At 32.2% G+C, this 7,044-nt stretch overlaps 1 pseudogene; it reads left to right on the top strand.

Moving 5' to 3' along the window:
- Positions 1-2,590: 2,590 nt before the first annotated feature.
- On the top strand, positions 2,591-6,548 carry LOC124844979 (putative disease resistance protein At5g66900; annotated as a pseudogene).
- The last annotated feature ends 496 nt before the right edge of the window (positions 6,549-7,044 follow it).

Below are 7,044 nucleotides of genomic sequence, written 5' to 3'. Positions count from 1 at the left end.
ATGTTGGTTGTCGAGGACCAAGCGGTCGACCTTGCTCTGTGATCGACTGTCGTCGGGCTATTGGTCGACCTTTGGGGGATTGGGTGTCCCATAGTACAGTGATCGACTGTTGTCGGGCTATTGGTGATCGACTGTTGTCGGGCTGTTGATTGACCTGTGGGGAATTAAGTATCCTACAGTACAGTACATATGTCATCAAACGTGACACAACAATAGCTAAATCACTCAAAATTTAATGCTGTTGGTATTTCATAACTAAATCCAACAATTTCATTAAAAATATCGTCTAATTTTATAATTATCCCAAACATCCAGTATATCTTTCACTCTCAACTTGTGAATTATTTATTTTCAATATCTCCTCACATTCCTCATGTAAATATTTATTTTCATTTATATTTTATGTGCACAAATTTCTTTTTGTCTTATCTCCATTATCACTATATCCATATTCTCCTCTAGATTTTAATATCAATTAATTATTTTTGAAAAAGTTATAGCAAATAAAATATAATATTATCATAGATTAAATGTTAAAAGGTGTATTTCATTTCTTTAATATTAATCAATTAAAAAAATTATAATTGTGTAAGTTTTAAGACAGAATAACAAATAACAATAATAAGAGTCAAACAATTATATAAAATATTATATAATTATATATAAATAAAGTTTTATGACAACTAAAATATCTATTAATTTTACAAACATTAATAAAATAAAAATATAAATTTATAAAATATATTTGAAACAAATATTCAAGCTTAAAAATATTTTAAATGTTTATTTCCTTTCTTTCTTTGTCTAAATTTTAATGAAATCTCTTTTTCTTACACTAACAAATATTATAATATTACTTGAACAAAATCATATACAGAAAAAAATATTAAACTAATAATAATTCAGATTTAGACATATTTTTCATCCTTTGAAATACCATCTATCTTGAGTGGTGATAAACAAAATTCATGATAATAACGTTACATTATTATATTATAGTAAATGAAATATCATTCTACAATTGTAATAGTATAATTAGTTTGAGAATGAGTTATAAAATAAAAAAAATTATATAAAAAATCATCAAAACACTATACAATAAATAAAAATATTAAAAAAAGTATAAATGATAAGATGTGTGCTTTACAAACTATTTGGTACATTATTAAATAAAATCGTATAAAGAAAAAAAAAATGTGTATGATAGAATGGAAAATATCTTGAATTTTTTTTTTCAAATATCAAACTAGTGAATCAATTAAAATATGATGGAAATGGTTTTAGCGAAAAAAAAAATCTCAAATGAAAGAAAAAGAAAGAATCAAAGACAGTAAAAAAAGGCAGGTTTTATATTACTTCCAAATAACCTAATGTTAGGCATCATCATGACACCTCGTTATGTTTATACCTAAACATTCATAAATAATTTGTCATTATATAAAAATTTATTAAAAAGAAAATAAAATAAAATTGTCAGAGGTGGTTACTGTCCTTAACAAATCAAAAAGATGAATTGATTTTAAATAATACCTTTAATAATTTTTTCGTAAAACATAAATTCTTTAATAACAATTTAAACAAAAAGAGTAAAAAAAAAAGAAAATCACACAAATAATATATATATATATATATATATATATATATATATATATATATAAATTATTTACAAAATTTCATAAATTTTTTTTATCGAGTTTTATCCTTTTTTTTAATCCAAACAACCACTTCTCCAATTTTTTTTTCCCTTCAACTTCATTTTATCTTCTTTTTTTCAAATTATCCTCGTTCCAAATACGTGCTTCCTGTTTGAACGTGTGGGTATCAACATTCTCAATAAAGTGATGCAAAATTCTTAATTAAATCATGCAAAATTCTCGAGTTTATAAAACTATAATATTTTGGTATTTCCATGGTGGAAACAATTCAATCTGTATACTCGTAGCTACTTACACCCATAATGGGATTGGGTCAAGATACACAAGTTTTCATATCACATAAACACTGACGACATGTAAATGCTTATGTAAACTAATTAGTCACTACAAATAAGATTAACTGGTTATCTTTATATTATTAATTAGTCACTACAAATAATCTTATTTTTTATGTCAACTGATGTCACATAAAATATATAAAAAAAAAAATCTCTTGGTTTTTACATTTTATTTATTTTTTTTACTTAATAAAATATATTATTGACAAAATATAAACATGTGATATTTCGGTGAGACCTATTCAAGAAAAAGGATGCTTAATTGAAAAGAATAATATATTAAAAATGGTTAAATTGAAAAGAATGAAAGGTGAGATGTTATTAGTTTTGAACTGTCGAACAAAACGAAATCCTTTCATTATTAAGCGAGTTGTCTCTAGAATACTTGACTTAGTAATTGAGGGAGTGATTTTGTCAACTTAGTCGAAGTCAGGATTCATAAAAGTCTTTGCCTGTGCCAAATTGTCTTCAATGTTCTCACTAAATTTTACTACAATAATACCACCATTTCTCTAATTATTTATTTATAAGAAGCACGACTATTTAAACAATTTCTTGACTACCTTATATCAATGTGAACATTCAAGAGTGCGTGAACCTCAACTTGCTCAAGTTATAGATTCTTGATCTCACTGATGTCAAAGCCATGTCAACACGAAACACGGTTTAGAGGGAAAGGGCCTCGTCAAAAGAAAGAAAACATAAATCCTATAAATCCAAGAGAATTTTGATGTGAACAAAAATATCTGGTACCGGGTTCTCCAACGTAACAGCGTCTTAGAAAGAAAGAAAAAAAAAACTTCGGAGCATTATTGTTGGCATTCTTTATTATTTCACCACACTTTTTCTATTTTCTTAATTCCGGTACCTTATTATTGAGTTTGTTTGGCTTACATACCAGTGTTAGAACTTAGATCAAAGTTTCAGGTTTTGGGTGTTTTTAGTTAATTAGTTTCTGTGTGCAGTAGTCATGGCTATGATTCTGGATGCTGTTGTTGGACGAGTGCTTGATGAACTGCTGAGCACTGTTATTGCAATGAAAGACAGGGCAGTGAAGTTCAGAGCCACCCTGGAAAATTTGCATTCTATCCTCAAAAAAGTAGAACCGATGGCTAGGGAGATAGATGGTCTTAACAAGCGATTGGATAAACCAGCTACAGAAACGCAGAAGCTGATCGATGAGATGGAGAAGGGGAAGGAGCTTGTTATTGAGTGCTCCAAAGTTGATTGGTGGAATTGCTGTTATAAGGCCAGTTCCCAAGAGAAACTTCAAGACTTGATCGATTCTATTACTCTGTACTTTCAATTGGATATGCAAGGAAATATAAATGTCATTGTGCTGGAGAACCAGATGCTGCTGCATCAGATTCACGAGAAGCTTGTGGAGAATGTTCCGAGAAGGATTGCAGGCTTGTGCTCTCCACCTGAACCCCCAGCTTTCACTGTTGGGCTGGATGTTCATTTGAGGGCGTTGAAGTTCAAGTTGCTGAATAATCATCATGTGGGGTCAGTGCTCACAGTAACTGGAACAGGAGGTTCGGGAAAGTCAACGTTGGCCAAGAAGTTTTGTTCTGATGAGGAAGTTAAAGGTATGAATGTGTCTATCTCATCATCTTTCACTTCTCGTATTCGTATTATTTGAAAAGGTAGTTTGATGGTCTTTTTGGTTCTATTGATCTCAAACCATTAGGTGGTTATTTAACTTCATTACTAGTTACTGGATACTATTGACTACCGAATCTAGTGAGGTTGCCACTTTTAGTCATAGTACGCAATCTATTAGCTTCAAGTAAATGTTTTGATGTCAGAATGCAACAAATGGGTTTTAGGCTGTATTTGGAAAGCCGTTACAGTTTCATCTAAGGGACATTTTACCCATTTTGAGGCAGAAACATTGAACTTGATGAAAATACAAGAACACTTAATCCATTAGGGGAATATCTGTGTGAATGTGGAGAGAATAAAATGATTTAAGTAGTTGAGAAATGAAAGTACTTTATATGTTCTTGATGATGTCCAAAATAATTGGCCTAAGAAGCTAGATCTTATTTTCTGTGAAGGTCATATTTTCACTTGTAAACATGTCTAAGGAATAGTAACTTCAGAATGATTATCCAGAGCTCTAAACATGTTGAAATTTGTTTAGGTGAATTCAAGGACAACATATTCTTCATCTCCTTAGCGGAAGTGCCCAAGTTGAGCACCATAGTGGAGAGACTGTTTGAACACAATGGTTACGAGAAGCCACAGTTTCAAAGTGATGAGGGTGCAGTTGATCGATTGGAAAATTTGCTAAAACAGATTGGAAAAAACCCCATATTGTTGGTCTTGGACGGTGTTTTGCCAGAGTCAGCATCTCTAGTTGAGAAATTCGTGTTTCAGATCCCAAACTACAAGATTTTAGTGACATCAAGATTCACAATTAAAGGATTTGGGCAGCCATACGTGTTGAAATCACTGAATGAAGCTGATGCTTTAAACTTATTTCGCCACCATGCATCCCTGGACCAGACCAGCTTTAAGATTCCGGATACTATTGTGAAGAAGGTATACTCTTTGTTGCTCAATTATGGTATTACAAATGTGGTGTGTGAAATAGTAACTACGGAATGCTTGTCTAAAAAAGTTTTCACCTTCCAGTAATGGTAATAGCAAAACAATGCTAAATGTTTTAGGAGCAATTTCTGATTTCATTGAACATATCAAATAAATTGCAGATAGCAAAAGGGTGCAGTGGTTCTCCCTTGGCACTTATAGTAACCGGAAAATCTTTAAGTCTTGAAGAACCAGTGGTTTGGCACAACAGGGCGAGGACATTGTCGAGGGGTCAATCTGTTCTTTCTTATAGTTCTAATAGCGATGGGCTTCTTACTTGCCTCCAAAAAAGCTTTGATGACTTGGATGCTAAGCTTGCTGAGAGTTTTATGGACCTGAGCTTATTTCCTGAAGCACAGAAGATACCCGCAGCAGCACTTGTTGATATTTATGCAGAACAGCGTGATGAAGACGATGACATTGCAATGGAGAATATCCATGACCTCGTCAAAAGGAACGTGGCTGATCTTGTTGTCACAAGGTATGGCGAATTACTGCTTCTCATTGGAGAACATCCATGCATTAAACCATACAAAGTCATTCCAAGTCATCTTGAAAAAATATTTGATATTTGAGTTATTCTCTAGATAGAAACCATGATCCTATTGGCGCTTTCTCCTATAAACTGTTACAAAATTTACTTCTACTAGATGAATAGAATATTGTTTGTGCTGTTTGCTGTGCATTGACTAATGAGAGATTGATTTATTTTCATTGATCAGGAATACTACGAGTGGAACAGTTGACTACAATTACCACTATGTTACGCAGCATGGTCTTCTTCGGGACCTAGCCATCCATCAAACAAGAAATTTGCCGACTGAGAAGAAGCATAGGCTAATAATTGACCTCAGAGGGAACAATATCCCCAAATGGTGGACTACACAGAATGAGTATCACATTGCAGCCCACTCATTATCCATATCAACTGGTATGTTCATCTTTCTATCTCGGTGCACATATGGTATGCACACATGCTGACAGAGTTCTCAAACACTAATTATTGAGTCTGATTTTGCAGATGAAGAATTCACTTCAGAGTGGTGCAACTTGCAGCCAAATGAGGTCAAGGTTCTAGTGATGAACCTTAGAGAAAAAAAGCGCTCTCTACCACCGTTCATGAAGAAAATGAATAAATTAAAAGTCCTGACAATAACGAATTATGACGTCAATCGTGCTGAGTTGGAGAATTTAGAGCTGCTTGATTATCTTTCTGATCTCAAAAGAATCAGGTTAGAGAAGGTTTCAATTCCTTTCCTTAGCAAGACTGGAGTGCCACTGAAGAATCTGCACAAGTTCTCTTTCTTTATGTGCAATGTGAACGAAGCCTTCAAAAACAGCACCATCAAAGTTTCTGATGTGCTTCCAAATTTGAAGGAGATGAACATTGATTACTGTGATATGGAGGAATTGCCGGCTGGACTCTCCGATACTGTTTCCCTAAAGAAGCTAAGCATCACAAACTGCCATAAACTTTCAAAACTTCCTACAGGAATTGGAAAGTTGGTGAATTTGGAATCATTGAGGCTTACTTCTTGTACAAATTAGAAGAGTTGCCAGACAGCATCACAAGCCTTCATAAACTGAACTTTCTTGACATTTCTGACTGTGTAAGTCTTAGGATGTTACCAGAAAACATAGGGGAGCTGGGTAGTTTAGAAAGGTTGAATTGCAGAGGTTGCAACAGATTGTCTGAATTGCCATACTCAGTGAAGGACCTTGAGAGCTTAAGAGTGGTAGTATGCGATGAAGAGAGGGCTGCATTATGGGAACCTATCAGATCCATGTTTAGTGATCTAAAGCTAGAGGTAGTCCTAACTGATTTCAAACTAGATCCTCTTTTATAACTTGCATTTCAATACTTTGTTTTACAAGCATTCTGGTTTTCTCCCATTTTGGAGTGATTATAATTAATTTTCTTTTATTGTTGTAATATTGGAAATGTCATTTATTCTCTCATTATCCTTTTTTGTGTGTGAAAAGCATTAGTCCCTTATATATTTGTGATGGAATCTATAACAAAATGCTACAGAATTAGATGTCAAAAAATATTTGTAGGAAAATTTTCTTTCTTAATTAATAGTAATGATAACAAATTGGTATAAACTCTTTAATTCCGTAAAAAAAAATATGTATATCAAAATATCAAATAGCAGTCATAAATATTTTATAAATATATAAAATATTTCAACAAATATTTATCACTTTTAAGTAATCTTTTTTATTGGAATATTTCTATCTCGAACAAAAACATTTTTTTAGAACAAGTATGTTAGCCATGACCTTTCCTTTTTATAGTGGTCTTTATCAAAGAAAAATATTTATTGAACATGAGTATCTAAATGATTTATCTTCATTTTATAGTGAGATATCAACTTTGTTGGACAACTTTACCGAAATAAAAGACTTCAATATAATTGGATAATAATATGAGTTGTGAATAAACTTATATTGTG

Source organism: Vigna umbellata, chromosome 7 (genome assembly GCF_029865625.1).
Source record: "Vigna umbellata cultivar VRB3 chromosome 7, Vumbellata_1.0, whole genome shotgun sequence".
Classification (NCBI taxonomy): Eukaryota; Viridiplantae; Streptophyta; class Magnoliopsida; order Fabales; family Fabaceae; genus Vigna; species Vigna umbellata.
The sequence above is the reverse complement of the archived record's forward strand: the minus strand, read 5'-3'. Positions and strand labels throughout refer to the sequence as shown.